The sequence below is a fragment of the Pan paniscus genome, chromosome 3 (genome assembly GCF_029289425.2).
Source record: "Pan paniscus chromosome 3, NHGRI_mPanPan1-v2.0_pri, whole genome shotgun sequence".
Taxonomy (NCBI): Eukaryota; Metazoa; Chordata; class Mammalia; order Primates; family Hominidae; genus Pan; species Pan paniscus.
The window spans coordinates 10,715,926-10,737,572 of NC_073252.2; the positions used below are offsets into that span (position 1 = coordinate 10,715,926).

At 39.6% G+C, this 21,647-nt stretch overlaps 1 pseudogene; it reads right to left on the reverse strand.

The window, feature by feature from the left end:
• Positions 1-12,052: 12,052 nt before the first annotated feature.
• LOC130541419 (2-iminobutanoate/2-iminopropanoate deaminase-like) lies at positions 12,053-12,552 on the reverse strand (annotated as a pseudogene).
• Positions 12,553-21,647: the final 9,095 nt, after the last annotated feature.

The window sequence follows — 21,647 nt, forward strand, 5'->3', positions numbered from 1 at the left end:
TAAGTGACAGGGCCCCATGCAAAATGAATATGTGGAGTTCCTTTTTCAAAATATCATTAATCTTGTAAAGACATAGAGCATTAAACCAACCATGAGGTCCCTGTAAGTGTGGGGACTTGTGTGACTGCACAGATCACATGCCCTTGAAGCCAGCCCTGTCTTCAGTTAAGTCTTCTTATTGGAAAGCCAACTGCATTACTTTCCTATGGCTGCTATAACAAATTACCACAAAGGTGGTGGCTTTAAACAACACACATATATTATCTTATAGATCTGGAGGCCAGAAGTCAAAATGAGCTAAAATCAAGGCGTTAGCGTAGTTGGCTCCTTCTGCAGGCTCTAGGGATGAGCCCATTCCTTGTGCCTTCCAGGTTCCCAAGGGAGCTGGCGTTCCTTGTCTCCTGGCTCCACATTGCATAGCCTTTTTTCCTTTGCTTTCTTTGTCACATTGCCTTCTCTCTGACTCTGACTCCTGTACTCCTCTGTGTTAGTCCATTCTTGCATTGCTGTAAGGGAATACCTGAGGCTGGGGAATTTGTAAAGAAAATAGGTTTATTTGGCTCATAGTTCTGTAGGCTGTACAGGAAGCATGGCACCAGCATCTGCTTCTGGTGAGGCCTCAGGAAGTTTCCAATCATGATGGAAGGCAAAGGGGAGTCAGCATGTCACATGGCAAGAGCTGGGGCAAGAGAGAGGAAGAGATGCCAGGTTCCTTTAAACAATCAGATCTCATGTGAACTAACAGAGTGAGAACTCACTCATCACGGAGAGGATGGCACTAAACCATTGCTGAGGGATCTGCTCCCATGATCCAATACCTCCCACCAGGCCCCACCTCCAGCATTGGGGATTACATTTCAACATGAGATTTGGAGGAGACAAACATCCAAACTATATCACTCTTTTATGAAAACCCTCGTGATGACCTTAGACCCACGTGGATAATGCAGATAATCTCCCCATTTTGGCATCCTTGGCTTGATTACATCTGCAAAGTTCTTTTTGCTACATAAAATTCCAGAGATTAGGGCATGGAACTCTTTGGAGGGTCATTATTCAGCCTGCTATACCAATAGAACCCTCTTTTTAAATGCCCAACGTGCTTTTGCTTACCAAAGCAGCCAAGAGAGATAGCTCCATGAAATCATAGAGTTGGAAAGTACTTTAACTTCTCTAGACACGGGAAATTTCCGACTGAATAGCTCATGGTCATACAAACTATAAACTTGTTTCTAAAATGGAACTTTTTTTTCTGCCCACCCCACTAGTCCGGTCAACACTTGTGAATGCCCTATATCGGGATGTGTTTCAAAGATCTATTTATTTATGCAAGGCAGAAACTTAAGAGTCATCTTAAATTATTTCCTCTCCCTCATGTGCCACTTCCATTCTCACCCCTACTTCTGACGAATCACCAAGTAGTATGTATAACCTCAAAAAATTTCTGTGATCTGTTTCATCCCACCATGGTCAAGTTTAGGTCTTCGTTATCTCTTCTACCAGTAGCCCTGCCTCTATTATCTCTCCATTCCAGTACATCTTCTAAAGATCTGTAATGGAATATTCCCTACAGCACTGACTAAACACCAGAAAATCGGAAATACCTTAAATATCCAGAAATAGAGAACCATACTCATGGTATAGTCATAAAATGGAATCTCACACAGCACAGAAATGAATTAGATTATGCACCTCAAAACAGATATCAAAAATATGATGTTGAGTGAAAAGCAGGTTGCAGAATATGCATGCATTATAATTATAATTTTTTTGTTTTATCTTTTTTTGTTCTTCTCAAAAAAATTTTTTATTTTTTATTTTCTGCATGTATTATAATTATATATAGGTTGATAGATACAATTATATATTGTTTGTTGTATTATATAATGTGTATGTATAATTAGAGTACTATTTTATGTGTTCAACTTTATGCACACATATGTATATGTCTGTAATCACATACATGTATGTATATGTCTGTAATCACATATATGTATGTGATTATATATGTATGTGATATATACTTAAATAAGAGTACTATTTTCCTGTAATCCCAGCACTTTGGGAGACCGAGGCGGGTGGATCATCTGTGGTCAGGAGTTCGAGACCAGCCTGGCCAACATGGTGAAACCCCACCTCTACTAAAAATACAAAAATTAGCTGGGCGTGGTAGCATGCGCCTGTAGTCCCAGCTACGCGGGAGGCTGAGGCAGGAGAATTGCTTGAACCTGGGAAGCAGGGGTTGCAGTGAGCTGAGATTGTGCCACTGCACTCCAGCCTGGGGGACAGAGCGAGACTCTGTCTCAAAAAAAAAAAAAAGTACTATTTTACATTTCGCTATATGCACACATATCACATGTATATACTTATGTGTGTATGAAATTAACCACATAAAATAGTACTCTAAGGATAATACATATGTAGTAAAATACACAAATATTCATCAAAATGGTCATCACAAAATTCAGCATTGTGGTGTTCTCTAGGAAACAAGGAAGACAATGTGGCCTGGCAGAAAGGCAGAGGTGACTTTAAGTATATCTTCATGTTTCTGTTTTATTTTGGAAGAAAAGGAGGAGATTTAAAGCAATATGGTAAGACATTCATATTATCTAAAGCTGGGTAAAGACTATGTGGATAATTGTTAAATGCTGTGACGATATTTTGAAATGCCTTATAGTCAAAAAGGGAATAGAGTGCCTCAAGAAGCATGAAATCCACATGCAGACTTTCAGGGATCTCTCAACATAAGTAGTGACTCCACCAAATCAACCCAAAGCAAAGCTTGCCAGTCATCGGGCGCTGCTATGTACCCTAATCTCCCATTGGCTTTTGATGTTCTCATTATACTATGCAGAAGTCAAGCAAGGATCACCAGACATTTGAGGAAACACTCCCATTTGAAAGCCAGAGAACAAATGACCTCAGATGAAAAAGAAATCCTAAGTGGCATCCTCAGAAAGATTAGAGAATACAATGCATTCATAAAGTGCAAGATTCTATAGTAAAGGGATAACCAGAAGACAATGAGATAAAGAGTCATGGAAAGTATGTACATTTTGGAAGATAAAGTCAAAGAAATCTTCCAGAAAGTAAATAGAAATGGAAGAAAGGTAGAAAATATGAGAGAAGAGACTGAATGATGGAGAAGATCAATCCAGAAGTTTCAATACCTGAATAATAATATAGTCATGATGATGATGATAGAAACAGATAGTGTAAAAAAAAGAACAAAAAGATAACAAAAACAAAGTCCAGAATTGAAGAGCATGAATCTCTGCATTGAAAGGCTGCATTTATTGCACAGAACAATAAATATGTATATATCCATATCTAGATACAGCATCACAAATGATAAAGACAAACTCTATAACAGTTTACTTATAAAGGAAAGAGAAACAGGCATCAGAATTTTCACCCACACTGAGCTAAGAAGACAACAGAGCTCTTCATTCAAAGGTTGGAGAAATATTATTTTCAACCTAGAATAACCCACTGACCTAGTGTGATGAATGAAAAAGACATTTTCAGGCTGTAAGGCTTCAGAAAGCTTACCTCCTACACTACTATTTCTTAGTAAATTATTTGAGATATTTTCTGGCAAAAATAAAGTAAGTAAATAAGCCAAGGGATTCTAGTATCCAGGATTTTAATACAGGAAAGAGAAAAGGCATGAGGGAAAATCATAGGATGACCCCTGGGGAGCAGGTATAGCTACCCATGCCGATGACCACTGGAGGAAGAACATGTCTGCTGGTAATTTGCCGGTTGTGAGAGAACAAGGGGAGCCTTTTAGAATACTCTGTTTAATAAAGACATTGGAAAAATTTGAAAATATATTTCTGTTTAGTACTTAAGAAAAACCTGTATGTAGAAACTCCCCATGAAAATTAGAAATTCAACAATAGTTTCATATGCTTATGTTTGTTTATTTATTTATTTTTTGAGACAGAGTCTCGCTCTTGTCACCCAGGCTGGAATGCAATGGCGTGATCTCAACTCACTGCACCCTCTGCCTCCCGAGTTCAAGCGATTCTCCTGCCTCAGCCTCCCGAGTAGCTGGGACTACAGGCGCCTGCCACCATAACTGGCTAATTTTTTGTATTTTTAGTGGAGACTGGGTTTCGCAGTGTTGGCCAGGCTGGTCTCGAACTCCTGCGCTCAGATGATCTGTCCACCTCGGCCTCCCAAAGTGCTGGGATTACAGGCCTGAGCCACCACACCCGGCCAGTTTCACATGCTTATAATCAAAATAATGTAACTACTTTGACTTCCACTTTTATAATCCACATAATGAAAAAAGAGGCAATGATTCACTTATGCTAAAGAGCAGAATATGCATGTTCAGCCTTGAAGATGTAAAAGTAGAGAATACAGAGGCAAGAGATGGAAGGGAAGAGGACTGAAGGAAAGGCACTGGGCGGAGGATTATCTTACAAAGCCAGGAGCAAAAGATGCTGTGTCTATAATGAAAAAAAGAAGTTAAAGTTTGAATATCTTATTTCAACTTGCAAAGGCAACCAAAAGAGAAAAACAAAGAGAAATAATTGTACAAAATAATTTCATGGAGGGGAAGTGATGATTCACATAAAAGAAGCAATTCTTTGTCTATTATAGCAGAATGGAGAATTTCTAAAATTGATAAATCAAAAAAAGAACATAAGAAAAAGATAGAGATAAGAAAAAGTGGTTTCTTATCTCTAGTTTTCATGACTTTATTTCTAAATGATAAAAAAGAATTTCATGCAGAGGTATTTGCAAACACTTCTCTGCAAATAAAACACTCTTGGTGTAGATAGTCTTTACTTCCAAAAACCTCAAAGCCAAATTGGATAAAATGATAATATAGGATATAATTTCTCTTTGTATTTTTTAATTGCTGGAGAAATCTTGATCTGCTACATATGAATTTGGATCACATACCTGGAACTCCGGTAGCTAGAAGAGTTCACCTTGATGCTTGAAAATGCTGTAAATTGTCATTTTTTTACTTCCATTTTCTTGCATCAGTAATATCTTTGCCGTTTCATTTTGTCTGTTAGTCAGTATGGATATTCATTACAAATAACTATAAAGAAGTAGTTCAAAACTCCATGCTGATCAACATGATGGTGGGGAGTAAATAGCACACCAGGTTAAGTGTCTGATTCTGCATATGCTTGTCTAATCACTGCGAACCATGATATGCATGCAGAGCACTCAAAGCTTTTTTTTTTTTTTTGAGATAGTGTTTCACTTTTGTTGCCCAGTCTGGAGTGCAGTGGCGCCATCTCGGCTCACTGTAACCTCTGCCTCCCAGGTTCAAACGATTCTCCTGCCTCAGCCTCCCAAGTAGCTAGGATTACAGGTGCCTGCCACCACACTCGGCTAATTTTTTGTATTTTTAGTAGAGTCGGGGTTTCATCGTATTGGCCAGTCTGATCTCGAACTCCTGACCTTAGGTGATCCACCCGCCTCAGTCTCCCAAAGTGTTGGGATTACAGGCATGAGCCACCACAGCCGGCCTCAAAGCTCTTTTAAAGACAGCAAGAGGAGAAGATACATCACTCTTTACTCTGAGATTCAAATAAAAATCATGAGAGCATCCCACTTGTAGTAGGAGATGCAATGGCCATCACTTTTTTTCTGGGAATTTTTGAAGGGGTTGGGTTGGGAGAGATAGAGTAATTCTTTCTCTTCTATAGACTTCTCACTGCAAGTTTTTGCTTCTGCTAAATTATTTGAATTTGCAAGCCATCCAAAACATGCTGTTCTTTTTTTTTTTTTTTTGATGTGGAGTCTCACTGTGTCACCCAGACTGGATTGCAATGGTGTGGTCTCTGCTCACTGCAACCTCTGCTTCCCAGGTTCAAGCAACTCTCCCGCCTCAGCCTCCCGAGCAGCTGGGACTACGGGCACGTGCCACCACACCCAGCTAATTTTTGTATTTTTAGTACAGACAGGGTTTCACTATGTTGGCCAGGCTTGTCTCGGACTCCTGACCTTGTGATCCACCCTCCTCAGCCTCCCAAAGTACTGGGATTATAGGCGTGAGCCACTGTGCCCGGCTGTGCTGTTCATTTTTCATACCATGTTAGCTCATGCTTTGCCTACTCCCATCCTTTTCATTCCCAAACAGTACTTCATCAGATCATGTTGAGTTTGGCTGTGAATAATATAAAACACAAAATAGCAGTGTATTTTCCTCTTAAGTACATTAAGTTAGGGGTAAGGAAGGCAAGTGGGTATGGCAGCTCCATGATGAGGAAGACCACAGGCTCCTTCTACCTTGTTGCTCCACCATCCTCAGGAAGTGACCTGCACTTCATGGTCCATGATGGCTGTTCCAGCTCCACCTCCAGCTCCAGCCATGGCCCCTCATCCCTTTATTCCAGTCAATAGAATGGGGAAACGAGCAAAGAATTGCATGCCTTTTCTGATAAGGGCATTTTTGGATGCCATATGTACTCTAGATCTACTCATTTCCCGTTGACTAGAACATGGTCACATGATCACACTGAGCTACAAGCAAGACTAGACAATTCAGTTTCTCTTCCTTTTTTCTTTGTTTTTCTTTCTTTCTTTCTTTCTTTTTTTTGGACAGAGTCTTTGCTCTGTAGCACTCTACCCTGGGCAACAGAGTGATACTCCCTCTCAAAAAAAAAAAAAAAAAAAAGATTTTCTATATCAATGGGGAAATCTTCTTTTTTTCTTTTTTGTTTTTTGAGATGGAGTCTTGCTCTGTTGCCCAGGCTGGAGTGCAGTGGCATGATCTCTGCTTACTGCAACCTCTGCCTCCAAGGGGGAAATCTTTTTGAAAAATCTAGGTCCCCACGCAGCTGAAGAAATTGCTTAGCTTCTCATATTTTTGTATTGGATTTGGGCTCTGCCTTCATACTGGGAGGTATAAAGTGTGGGGAGTTAGAAACCACGGTCTTTAGAGCAGGGCTGCCACACTGCACAAGTCCAGGGGCTACCATTCATATGGGATGACAGGCATCACGTGGCAGAGCTGGGACTAATTTCTAGGTTTATCAAGTATGCTTTAGGACTTAGAAGCAAGGCAGTCTCCCTGTATTTTCGTGTCCACATCTCTAGAATGGAAAATAATCGTAGCTATTTTGCAAAGCCTTTGTATGAGTTGAAATGAATGGTTTCACTTCTAATGAATAGAAAACTCCACATTGGTTTAAACACTAACGAAATGTATAGTCTCATCTCTCATGAGGTCCAGTGGAAAGGGAAACCTCAGGGTTGGTTAATCAGACACTTCAGACCACCATCAAAGTACAGTTCCTCTTGTCTGTGCTTGCCACCTTCTATGGTGGAACACTATTGTCCTCTGGCTAATGGCAGCAGCCCAGCCCTCCAGACAGTGCAACCCTCAAAAGGAAAAGAGCCTGACTTTGCCTGTGTGTAGTGAGAAACTTTCTGGAAGCTTAAGATTTTTCTTCCTGTGCCTCTCTTTTTTTTTTTTGAGACAAGTCTCGCTTTGTCACCCAGGCTGGACTGCAATGGCACCATCTCGGCTCACTGCAACCTCTGCCTCCCAGGTTCAAGTGATTCTCCTAACTCAGTCTCCCGAGTAGCTGGGACCACAGGCATGCACCAACATGCCCAGCTAATTTTTGTATTTTTAATGGAGATGGGGTTTTACCATCTTGGCCAGGCTGGTCGCAGAATCCTGACCTCAGGTGATCCACCCACCTCAGCCTCCCAAAGTGCTGGGATTACAGGAGTGAGCCACCGCACCTGGCCTCTTTCTGTCTCTTTATAAAGAATGACAGCCTATGGTGGTGCTTCAGTCAGGCCCAGAACTGGCACCGTGTGCTGATGACCTGTGCAGTCACATGGATCCCGTGCTTGGAAGGATCTTGCACTTGGTTTAATGCTGCCATCACTATCTTGACCTTCTTAATACCTTTCGAGCACAGGGCCCCCATTTTTATTTTGCACTGGACCTTGCAAATTCTATAGCTGGTCCTCGTCTGGACTTGCCCTTTGGGCCTGAGGATTGAGCCGCCCTTTGAAGAACATGACTCCATGAGGATACCTGAGAGGGTACCTGACTACAATGACAGCCATTTTCCTACACCTGTTGTGAGAATGGACATGGTCAGTTTCAACACAAGTTAGTTGACTTAAAGTTCAATGTTCAAGGGAGTCACTAGAGTGGGAGCATTGGGCAATTGAAAGGACTCACAAGACCCCAGAGGGTGTGCTCATTTAGAGCTTTAATATAGGTAAAAGGTGGTAGAGCAGGAGAAGGAAAGTGCAGAGAACTTGGAAACGTCCAGAAGCTTTACCTTTATTATTATTTTACTTTATCTTTAGATTGTGAACCACCAAAGTCTGTGTGAGGTGCCTCGGTCTCAGGGTCAGTAAAATTTTCATTGAATATTTCCCCTGTGAGTCTAGAGAACCTAGCTAGAGGGTGGTGGTGTTTCTAAAGACAAAGCTCTCTTAATTGTTCATATTTGGCCATGTGCAGGTGAGGAGCCGTAATCACAAAATCCAAATCAGGAATAATAAAGTCCACTTCCCAGGTATTCCATGAAAAGTAAAGAAAGATGACACAGCATCTCACTTATTGATTAAATAAGGTGATTAAGCTATTGATACATAACAGGTCCTCAATATGTGTGATTTTAATTTATTAAAGATGAATAATACTTATTTTTGTCATATGAATTTCAATTTTAACTACCATTTTAAATCTGATCATTTTTGTTACAGGGATTTGGATAATATTTTGAAACCGAAGTTTTTCCAAACTCTTAACGGTTATTTATTTATTTGTTTATTTTTTTTGAGGCGGAGTCTCGCTCCGTCACCCAGGCTGGAGTGCAGTGGCGCGATCTTAGCTCACTGCAAGCTCCGCCTCCCGGGTTCACGCCATTCTCCTGCCTCAGCCTCCCAAGTAGCTGGGACTACAGGCGCCCGCCAACACGCCCGGCTAATTTTTTGTGTTTTTAGTAAAGACGGGGTTTCACCATGTTAGCCAGGATGGTCTCAATCTCCTGACCTCGTGATCCGCCCGTCTCGGCCTCCCAAAGTGCTGGGATTACAGGCATGAGCCACCGCGCCCGGCCTCTTAAAGGTTACTCTTTAAAAATGTACGATATGTTGCCAAAAGACAGCAGAAAAAAAATGAGCAGGCCAGGCGCCGTGACTCAAGCCTGTAATCCCAGTGCTTTGGGAGGCCAGGGCGGACGGATCATTTGAGGTCAGGAGTTCAAGACCAGCCTGGCCAACATGGTGAAACCCTGTCTCTATTAAATACAAAAAAAAGAAAAAAGAAAAAATGAGCCGGGCATGGTGGTGGGCTCCTGTAATCCCAGCTACTCGGGAGGCTGAGGCATGAGAATAGCTTGAACTCAGGAGGCAGAGGTCGCAGTGAACCAGGGTCACACCACTGCACTCCAGCCTGAGTGAAAGAGTGAGACCCTGCTTCAAAAAAAAAAAAAATGTTTCAGGTTTTTTTTTTCTTTTTAATGGAAGATATAATGGGGAATTTGAGTTGTGTATATGTTTAGAAAGGGACTCGAGTAAAAAATGGTAATTGCTGGCAAATATCATGAGAGACTGCAGAAATGTGTTGACTGCTAGTAAATTAGTAGTAAATTGAGTTTTATAGATAACATCATTTTAGATGGGTGCATTATAAGGCTTGGTAACAAAGAATGACATTTAAAAAAATAACCAATTAAGATAATGTTCCAAGGTACGCCATTACATAGTTTTACACATTTGCAATTCTATTAACAGAATTTTCTAGTTTACTCTTCCTGTCACACAATGCCAGAGTATGTTTCATGTTGTACAATCATTTTCTCTCTTATGTATCCCCAAATCTTTTGTCCTTTCTCAAACATATCCCCATACCACCTTTAACAAATTTTAATTATTTAGTGTATTCTTATATAACTAATTTTTTTAAAAGTCATCGACATTTTTTAAAAAGTCACAGTACAGAGTTGTTTTTACAAACATAGACTAATTCTACATGCATCTTTCTGTAAGGTTCTTTAATCACTAGACATTCTATAATGTATATTCCAATAGGAAAATTGATGCAGCCCCAAAGCTTTTTTTTTTTTTTTTTTTTTTTTTTTTGAGACGGAGTTTTGCTCTTGTTGCCCAGGCTGGAGTGCAATGGTGCAATCTCAGCTCACTGCAACCTCCTTCTCCCGGGTTCAAGTGATTCTTCTGCCTCAGCCTCCCGAGTAGCTGGGATTACAGGCATGCGCCACCATGCCCAGCTAATTTTGTATTTTTAGTAGAGACGGGGGTTTCTCCATGTTGGTCAGGCTGGTCCCGAACTCCCAACCTCAGATGATCTGCCCGCCTTGGCCTCCCAAAGTGCTGAGATCACAGGCGTGAGCCACCGCGCCCGGCCCCCAAAGCATTTTTTTAAACAGTTACATAATATTCCACAGCAAGGGTATATTCAAGTTAATTTAACCATTGATTTGTTAACAATTTTTTTTTATTTTTTTATCACTTGGCGAATGATGCTTCAATAAACACACTTTACCAATATACTCCCTACTTCAGTAAATATGCTTTTAATTCTATAGGATTTAATTCTAAAGGATAAATTTCCAGAACTAGAATTGGTAAACAAAAGGATACATATTTTTTTATTTTAAAAGAGTTTGCCAGATTAATTTTCACAAAGTTGCAGTCATTTTAGTGTTCATTGTTTTGAAAACATTATGGAACCTACTGTCTTGCCCTCCCATCATTCCCCAACTATCACTGGGTTCAACAAGTCTTTTGAACGTTTTTCCATGTATTGAGGGAAAAACATGTTAACCCACTGTTAAACTCGGCATTTCCCCAATTATTATGGAGTTGAGCTTATTTCATAGGTCTGTGAGCATCAGGATTTCCTCTTCGGTAAAATGACTATTTTTATCCTTTGACTATTTTTCAGCTGGGTTATTTGTCCTTATATTATGAATTTATGGGAGTTATTTATGTATAATATGTAGGAATCCTTTATTGGACATATGTGCTTCCAATATTTTTTGCAGCCCGTTCTTTGTCTTCTGACTTCATGTACTGCCGCCTGTCAAATTGTAGATATTTGCATAGTAAAATGTTTCTTTATTTCCTTTCATTTTTTTGAGTTTCCTGTCTTGCTTAAGAAGTCCCCCCAACACACATACCGCTGCCACCAATGCCAGAGGCGTATAAACATTGTCCTAGATCTTCTACCTTTTTTTATATTTTTATATTTAAACATTTAATTGTCATGGACATTATTTTTATATAGTCAAAAGGAAAGCTCTACCTCCCCCGCTGCTGCTCCCATTTGATAAGCTGTTGTTCTAGAAATGTTTACTTAAACAAACCACCCTTCTCACACCTGTAATCCCAGCACTTTGGGAGGCCAGGGCAGGCAGATCACTTGAGGTCAGGAGTTCGAGACCAGCCTGGCCAACATGGTGAAACCCCGTCTCTACTAAAAATACAAAAATTAGCCAGGTGTGCTGGTACATGCCTATAATCCCAGCTACTTGGGAGGCTGAGGCAGGAGAATCGTTTGAACCTGGGAGGCGGAGGTTGCAGTGAGCTGAGATCATGCCACTGCATTCCAGGCTGGGTGACAAAGTGAGACTCTGTCAAAAAAAAAAAAAAAAAAAAAAGAAAAAAGAAAAAAGAAAGAAAGAAAAGAAAAGTATTGTCTGTATGAATTTTTGGTCTATTTTCCATTTTCTATTTTCTTTGACCATTACCATTAAATACTTTAATTTTATTCAAGTAAAAGCGGAATCATATATTTGACATGAGAACTAAGTATTTCATATCGTTAAATTAGTTTGAATTAGGTATGCTTTTTATTATGTATCAGGAATAACTTACTTTCTTTAACATTTATTTGTCTTTACATTTATTTGAATAACTATGTAATGAGTATCTGTTTCCTACATTTGGTAATATAGGTATACATTAATAATATCAGTAACTGGATTCTTGATCTAATCTCTAATTTATGTTGAACTGTCCCTGTTATATAGTATTTCCGTAATAACTTCAGGCATTTTAGTCAAACCTTACACTTTCATCAATTGTAAAAATTAAGATGTTAATTAAGATGTTACATTAGTTGTAAAAATTAAGATAAAACGTTCCAGACGAAACAACACTGGGTCCACTTACAGTCATGCTGTTGTGAGAGGTCCTTGGACAGCTGCTGCTTCCATTTCAATTCAGACTCCTTTGGCCAAAGTAACAACCTGGTAAGCAGCTCTACCTGGAAAATTAGTCTTGAAGTACTGTTTGTAAATTACACTGACAGTACTGAAGTCATTTATGTCCACCAGCAAAATTATTTACCACATTAGTGAAGTCACAGCCTGCAGTCTTCAGAACTTCACCCATTTTTGTAAGAGCTTGTTTAGCTGCTTTGGCTACCTCTCCTGCCACAAGCTGTGCATTTGAAGAGTCCATGACTAGCTGTCCTGAAATGTAAATGGTCCTGTTGACTAACACACCTTGGCCATATGGCCCAAGGACCCTGGGGGCTTTTGCAGTCCTGATCACCTTTTTAATCAAGGATGACATAGCTAACCCTTCTCTTGAGGCCTCTCTGGGAGAAGAAGCCACCACACCACCCCTGCTTGCTTCTCACCTGAGTTGATATTATTTTCTAAAAATGTCTGATAGGATTCATTTTGGTCCAGAGCTTTTTTGTGTGTGTGTGAAAAAGCTTCTCATTTGTCTTAAAGTTGAAGGGCCATTCAGATTTTCTATTTCCTCTTGTATTGACCTTCATCTGTAAAGTTATCTTTGTCAGTTTCACTGGAATAAAAGTGCTTCTGATATTTCTTTAATATCCCTTCAATGTCTGTAGTATCTGTTGTGTTGTCTTTTATTTTTTATTATTGGTTAGTGTGTTCTTATGTTTTGATTATTTTAGCTAGCTGTTTCTTAATTTTCTTAATTGTTTTAAAGAACCAACTTTTAAGCCATAAATGCTTACACTGAGTCTTTGTATTTCAAGGGCAGCTGCATTCCTCAAATTTTGGTAAATGGCATTTCATTATCATTCATTATGAAATATTAATTGTTTTGCTTTCTTCTTTGACCATGTAATTAAAAATGTGTTACTTTCAAATATTTGAAGATTTTTCTAAATATCTTATTGTTATTATTTTTTATTTAATTATTTTTTAAAATGCATATATTGGCCAGGCATGGTGGCTCATGCCTGTAATCCTAGCACTTTGGGAGGCCAAGGCAGGCGGATTGCCCAAGCCCAGGAGTTTGAGACCAGCCTGGGCAATATGGAAAAACCCCATCTCTAATAAAATACAAAAAAATTAGCCTGGCGTGATGGCACATACCTGCAGTCCCAGCTACTTGGGAGGCTGAGAATCACTTCAACACCTGGGAGGCAGAGATAGCAGTGAGCCAAGATCGCACCACCGCACTACAGCCTGGGTGACAGAGCAAGACTCTGTCTCATTAAAAAAAAAAAAAAAAGAAAACATATATATATATATATATATATTTTGGCTCACAGAATATAACCTTTATATTTTTTCAGTTCCTTAACATTTATTGCGATATGTTTTAGGCCCCAGGAGATGGCTCTTCTTGAATATTCTATGTGGACTAGGAAAAGAATGTGTATCTATACTTGTTTTGTGTTGTTTTGTGAACTAGTCTGTAAATGACAATTAAGTCTAGTTGGTTGATAGTGGTGTTAAAATTTTCTATATATCCTTATTCATTTTTATTTGCTTGCTTTATCAGTTTCTGTGAGTTGTGTGTTAAAATTTCCAAATATACTTAGTTTTCCCTTTCAGTGCTCTCAGTTTTTGCTTCTGAATATTTATTTATTTAAATAGTATTCTATTCATATTGTGTGGTTTCAATGGCTTATCTCTCCATGAAATTAACTATATTTCTCCTGGTAGTCTTTTTTTTTTTTCAGCATCCCACATTATCTCTCTCCCTTGAGTTTTCCCTTTTTTTTTTTTTTTTTTTTTCTGGTTTGTAGCATTTTAAAACATGTCTTGGCCAGGCACTGTGGCTCACACCTGCAATCCCAGCACTTTGGGAGGCTGAGGCAGGTGAATCACCTGAGGTCAGTAGTTCGAGACTAGCCTGGCCAACATGGTGAAACCCCGTCTCTACTAAAAGTACAAAAATTAGCCGAGTGTGGTAGCAGGCGACTGTAATCCCAGCTACTTGGGAGGCTGAGGCAGGAGAATCGCTTGAACCCAGGAGGCAGAGGTTGCAGTGAGCCAAGATGGAACCACTGCACTCCAGCCTGGGCAACAGAGCAAGACTCCGTCTCAAAAACAAAAAACAAACAAACAAACAAACATGTCTTTCCCATTAGAAGCTTTCCTTCAAGCTTCTCAGCGTTCACATTTAAGAGTGAGGCACGAACATGTGAATCGAAACTTGTACGTGCATGGATGAGCTCCACTGCAGCACGAGACAGTGGGAATCTGCTCTTTTATGAAGAAGTCTATTCTTTGATGTCCTTTAGGAAGGATCAGCATTTGTAGCAGAACTGCTGTGTTCTCTTGTTTTAGGGTTATAATTCTATCAGTTCTTCCTTGGAATCAAATGTTTAAAAGGGGTTGGGGTTCTAAACTTTGGTAATGAAACTTTCACTTAAACTCCATTTTTCAGCACAGCACCCATTTCCCACTTTCAACTGTATCTTATACATGCCTATTTCAAAATATTTCCTGGAGATGCATTGTCTTGATGGCTGCCAGGGTTGGGGAAGGATGACATCCTGGCTAAGTAAACCTCTGGTTCCTGGGTGAGGGATGTGTTGATTATAATGGATTCTTACAATGACTGCTGATAAATAACTCTTCGTTTCGCCCCAGGCCCTTTACCAGTTTTTAAGGTTAAATAGTGACTGCAATTTCCAAGCCTTTCAAAGTTTTCATAATGAGAATCAGTTTGGTTCTTTTTGAACTTCCTGATTATAATTGAGTTTCTACAGGGATCAAAATTATGTCCTTATTTAGCTATATTTTGTTGTTGCTGTTGAGACAAAGTCTCACTCTGTCGCCCAGGCTGGAGTGCAGTGGCAAAATCAATAAAGGAATTGAAAAGATAAGAGCACTGAGGCAGGAGAATCGCTTGAACCTGGGAAGCAGAGGTTGCCGTGAGCTGAAATCATGCCACTGCACTCCAGCCTGGGCAACAAGATCAAAACTCCGTCTCAAAAAAAAAAAAAAAGGTAAGAACGTAGGATAAAGGAAATGGAAGAAGAAGACAGATGTCAACAAAATTTTGGATGAGGGGAAATTAAATGGACAAATGATAACTGAGTTAACAAAATAGAGGAAGCTAAAGTAGTAAATAAGAAGTAGAAGGAAGTTTAATAAGAAACAAGCTGATTCCCATTATGAAAACTTGGAAAGGCTTGGAAATTGGAGTCACTATTTACCCTTAAACTTAGCTGGGTGTGATGGCTCACACCAGTAGTCCCCGCTACTTAGGAGGCTGAGGCACAAGAATTGCTTGAACCCAGGAGGTGTAGCTAATTCTTGTATTTTTAGTAGAGATAGGATTTCACCATATTGGTCAGCCTGGTCTTAAACTCCTAACCTCAAGTGATCTGCTTGCCTTGGCCTCCCAAAGTGCTGGGATTACAGGTGTGAGCCACTCTGTTTGGCCTCTTATTTAGCTATGTTTTAATTGGAAGCCTTATTACAGTGGGTGCATACATTTTGTATTTTACTAAATACTGCTAAATTGCTTTCCAAAATGCTATACCGATTGATGTTCCAACTAGTAGATGAAAATTTTATTTTGTACATCCTCATCAGCTTTTGACATTATCTCAATGTTTAATTTCACCCAGTGTGATGGGTGAAAGTGCTATGTAGTTGCTATTTTAATTAACGTTTCTCTGGCTGCTATTGTAGAAGTAGCTGTCAGAACCGCATGAAGCCTGGAAATGCTGGGGAGTCTTCTGGGTAATCATCCTTTGCCAGGCCTCCCAATAAGCACTGAGGAATGTTCTAGGGTTCGTTTGCTCATTTTACTTTCATCTAATGGACTGCCAGTACCAAAATCTGTATTAGTCCCAGTTCTCTAGAGGGACAGAACTAATGGAATAAATATGTATACACACATACACAAATATATATATATATATATATATATATATATATATATATATATATATAAAGGGGAGTTTATTAAGTATTAACTCACATGATCACAAGGTCCTACAATAGGCTGTCTACAGGCTGAGGAGCAAGGGGAGCCAGTCCGAGTTCCAAAACTGAAGAACTTGGAGTCTGATGTTTGAGGGCAGGAAGCATCCAGCACGGGAGAAAGATGTAGGCTGGGAGGCTAGGTCAGTCTCTCTTTTCCTATTTTTCTGCCTGTTTATATTCTAGCCACGCTGGCAACGGATTAGATGGTGCCCACCCAAATTAAGGGCGGGCCTGTCTTCCCCAGCCCACTGAGTCAAATGTTAATCTCCTTTGGCCACACCCTCACAGACACACCCAGGATCAATACTTTGTATCCTTCAATCCAATCAAGTTGACACTAAGTATTAACCATCACAAATAGGTAGCCAGGAAGCCCATTTGCCATTCTCATGGGGGTTGCTCACTCTTCAGGCCTCTGTTTCGGCATTCAGGCTAAAATCTCCCTCTGTGTGGGTCTGTTGTCTAGTGCTGAGGGCTTAGGGACCAGGGAAGCCAGACCCCATCTCCCACTCTGCTCCATTAGGCTCTATGTCATCTACTCCATTAGGCTCCATGTCATTCGCTCTATAACAGTGGCTATTGGCATCCCCTGTTAATTCCATCACCGACCAGCTGTAATAGAAACACAATAGCAAAGCTGGATATCTTAACTTACAGGACTGGGTGATCTTTCTAATCAAGGATGCCATAGCTAACCCTTCTCTCTTGAGGCCCCTCTGGGAGAAGAAGCCTCTACACCAGCTCTGCTTGCTTCTCACCTGACTCGGTATTAGTTTCTAAAAAGGTTTGCTAGGATTCATTTTGGTCTAGAGACTTTTTCGTGGGAAAGCTTCTCATTTCTTTTAACAATGAAGGGCCATTCAAATTTTCTATTTCTTCTTGTATTGATTTTCATCTGTAAAGTTATCTATTTCGACTCCACTGGAATAAAAGCACTTCTGATAGTTCTTTAATATCCCTTCAATGTCTGTAGTATCTGTTGTTTTGTCTTTTTTGTTAGTAATGTGTCCTTCTACTTAAGTTTTTGATTATTTTAGCTAGCTGTTTATTAATTTTCTTTTCTTTTGTTTTGTTTTCTTTTTTTTTTTAATGGAGTCTCGCTCTGTCACCCAGGCTGGAGTGGCGTGATCTCGGCTCACTGCAGCCTCCACCTCCAGGGATCAAGCAATTCTCCTGCCTCAGCCTCCCAAGTAGCTGGGACTACAGGCACGTGCCGCCATGCCCGGCTAATTTTTGTATTTTTAGTAGAGATGGGGTTTCACCAAGTTGGCCAGGCTGGTCTTGATCTCCTGAACTCATGTTCCGCCCGCCTTGGCCTCCCAAAGTGCTGGGATTACAATTGTGAGCCACTGCTCCCGGCCTATTAATTTTCTTAATTGTTCTTAATTGTTATTAATTTTCTTAACTTACAGGAGTGGGTAAGTTAAGACATTCCAGCTTTGTGCGTGTGTATGAATTACTTGTTTACAGCCTTTGCTCATACATATTAGGTTGTTTAATTGCCTTTTGACTTTGTCTAACTTTTGTAAACATTTTAAATTTTGGTGTAATGAATCTATCAATCCTTCCCTTGATGATTTAAGTTTTTGTCTTAAGAACTCTTTCCCTATCTCAAAGTCTTAAAAATTATTAGACAAAGATGTAAGACTCAATTTAATAGTTGCTTTTTGCTCTTAAGTATTTGATTCATGTAAACTATATTTTATATGATTTGAGGTAGAGACATAATTGTATGTTTTCTATATGGTGAGCCAGTTTAACCAGAACCACTTAATAAATTATCTGTCCTTTCTCTACAGATGCTGCTTCTATTGTATTCACTTACCCTTCAAACAGGTAGTCACTGCTTCATTCCCCATGGCCTAGAATAGTGCCCCTAAAACAGGAGTACCCAATAATGGGCAACATGCCTGTACTCCTGAAGCAGAGTGTTCAATCTTTTGGCTTACCTGGGCCACACTGGAAGAATCATCTTAGGCCACATGTAAAATACACTAATACTAATGATAGCTGATGAGCTTTAAAAAAAAATGGCAGGGCACGGTGGCTCATGCCTGTAATCCCAGCACTTTGGGAGGCCAAGGCGGGTGGATCACGAGGTCAAGAGATTGAGACCATCCTGGCCAACATGGTGAAACCCTGTCTGTACTAAAAATACAAAAAAATTAGCTGGGCACGGTGGCGGGCACCTGTAGTCCCAGCTACTCGGGAGCCTGAGGCAGGAGAATGACGTGAAGCCGGGATGCAGAGCTTGCAGTGAGCCGAGATCACGCCACTGCACTCTAGCCTGGGTGACAGAGCGAGACTCAGTCTCACAAAAAATAAATAAATAAAAATAAAAATAAAACAGCTTCATTGAGGTATAATTGGTATATTAAAAAACTGGACATATTTAATGTATATAATTTAATGAGTTTCGGGATACACATACATCCATAACACCATCATCACACTCAAGGCAATAAACATATCTATCACCTCCAAACATTTCCTGCTGCCCCATCTCCCTTTTTGTGGTAAGAACACTTAACATGATTAACATGAAATCTACATTCTTAAAAAAATTTTAAGTAGGTAATACATTTTCGTTGACCATAGGCACAATGCTATGCAGCAGATCTCTAGTACTTATTCACCTAGTATAACTGAAACTTTATACCCATTGAACAACAACTCTCCATTTCCCTCTCCCCACAGCTCCTGGCAACAACTATTCTATTCTCTGTCCCTATGAGTTTATTTCAGATGCCTCATATAAGTGGAGTCATGCAGTATTTGTCATTCTGTGCCTGGCTATGTCACTTAGCATGATGTCCTCCAGATTCATCCACCTTGTCACATATGCCAAGATTTCCTTCTTTATTGAGGCTGAATAATACTCCGTTGTATGTATATAACATATTTTCTTCATTCATTGATTCATTCATTTTTTTTTTTCTTTTTTGAGACAGTGTCTTGCTCTGTCGCCCAGGCTGGGGTACAGTGGCATGATCTCAGTTCACTGCAACCTCCACCTCCCAAGCTCAAGGGATTCTCCTGTCTCATCCTCCCGAGCAGCTGGGATTACAAGCACCCACCACCATGCCCAGCTGATTTTTTTTTTTTGTATTTTTAGTAGAGACGGGGTTTCACCATGTTGGCCAGGCTGGTTTCGAACTCCTGACCTCAAGTGATCTGCCCACCTTGGCCTCCCAAAGTGCTAGGATTACAGACGTGAGCCACCATCCCTGGCCCATTTATTCATTTTTGATGGACATTTAGGTTGTTTCCATATCTTGGAATAATTGTGAATAATGCTGCAATTAATATGGGTGTGCAGATATCTTTTCAAGATCCTGATTTCATTTATTTTGGATACATACACAGAAGTGGGATTGCTGAATATAATAGTTCCATTTTTAATTTTTTGAGGAAACCCAGTACTGTTTTCCATAGTGGCTGCACCATTTGGCATTCCCACCAACAATGTACAGGGTTTCCATTGGTCCACATTCTTGCCAACATTTGTTATCTTTTGTTTTTTGATCATGGCCAACAGGCATATGAAAAGGTGCTCAATTTCACTAATCATTGGGGAAAAGCAAATCAAAACCACAATGAGATATTAACTTACACATATTAAGATGGTTATTACATGTGTATCTTTCCGGCCAAGCTCTGAGCTCACAATCACAGGGATTGTGTCTTTTTCGTCTTTATCTCCAAAGTCTAGCATAATTCTCATATGTCAATAATTGTTCTAGTAATTTTATCCTAAATTTGCCCTAAATATAATTTCAAAAGAGCTTTAGGGGTAATAGGGCATGAAACAAAATTAAACTATGTTTTGAATTTCTTTCTTCAATACTCAGAGACAGAGAAAATTATAACATTCAATTACATGTTTACTTTTATTTAAATTAGTAAGGCTGTAAATTATGAATGTAAATGTGCTTAGCTAGAACAAATATTGCTCAGAATAAAAAAGATATACAAATATAATGCTAATATTATACAATATAGGCTATCTCATAAAAATTTGTATTTGTGTACACACATACATAATTGGCTACATTCGACAATGGGGTTCATTCGATTCCTCCGTAGTAATTAGAACAGGAGACTTAACTGATTACAGCCATGATGCGGTTACTTAAAAACACACACACACACACGCACACAGGCACAGGCACACACATGCACACCCCACATAAATAAGTTTGGGAAAATTTTAAATTTTCTCACTCAGGACTTTTCAAAGCCATCTCAAAGGAGCTTCCTCAAAACATTTAATGTTGGCATCACCCCACAAGTACTCAGAAATAAGTGTTAAAATAGAAATCCAATCCAGTAATGGGAAACTGACTTAGATTATCTTATTTGTTTGTATATTTATTTGTCATCTATCTCTCTTATTCACTGCTCTATTTTCAACATCTACAATAGTGCTTAGTAATGAATACACATGCAGTACACAAAGGTGCTAACACAATACATGACTAATGATGAGGGCTATGCACATTTATCCAGAATGAGAATTATTTAGTCCAAAAAATATCTGGAAAGCATAAATGCTGTAATTGGATAAAGCTAAAATTCTATTACTCTATTGAAACCAGATATCAAGTGATACTTTTAAACTAAACATGAGGTAATGGTTGAAAAGGGATTAAAACACTGGAATTTGGGCATGCCAAATCCAAATCATTGAATATTCAATTACAGATCTAATAAAGCAGGTAGACCATGAATAGGATAATTGCATATGGAGACCTTGGTTCCAGTTGCAACTATGTCACTGTGAGATTTTGGCCAATGAGGTACAATTTCCTCAATTATAAAATGCATTAGAAATAGCTGCCCTCTCTTCTTTACAGAAGTGTTGTAAGAAACAAATACAATCGAATTTATATACTCTTATTATTTAATCATCCATTACAAGCAAAATGTAAATGTGATTGTCCTTACTACAATCAACACTGAAAACAGTGAATTCAGGATGTTGCTGTGGCAGGCCAGAGGTGGGTCTCTTGAATCTCCGTTGAAATAACTTGCTGGCCAGCAAGTTAGTGGACAGCGTCCAGCTGTGCCTTCTGGATTGGCCACAGCATTTGCAGGTCTTTTTTTGTTTGTTTTTCTTTTTCCCAGGATAGCCCCAGACAATGACTTAACAGGGTGGGGCACTAAGACCCAGACATTACTGCCCAGCATAACACTGTCTCCTCTCTGGGCAAACTTTGCTTTGGGCCTCACTATGAGCTGGCCAAGACTCTCCCAGAGCTGTGTCTGAATCTCATGCTTTTTCTCCTCACTCCCACACCTCCCCTCTTCCCTCTCACAGGTGGGAGCCTGAAAGCCCACCCCATACCCACACTTCTGTTTCTTCTCCCTTTTATCTTTCTCAAACATTAACCTCCAATCAGTGTTTGCACTTCTAACTTTGTCCTGGTGTCTGAGTTCTAGAAAACCCGACACCCA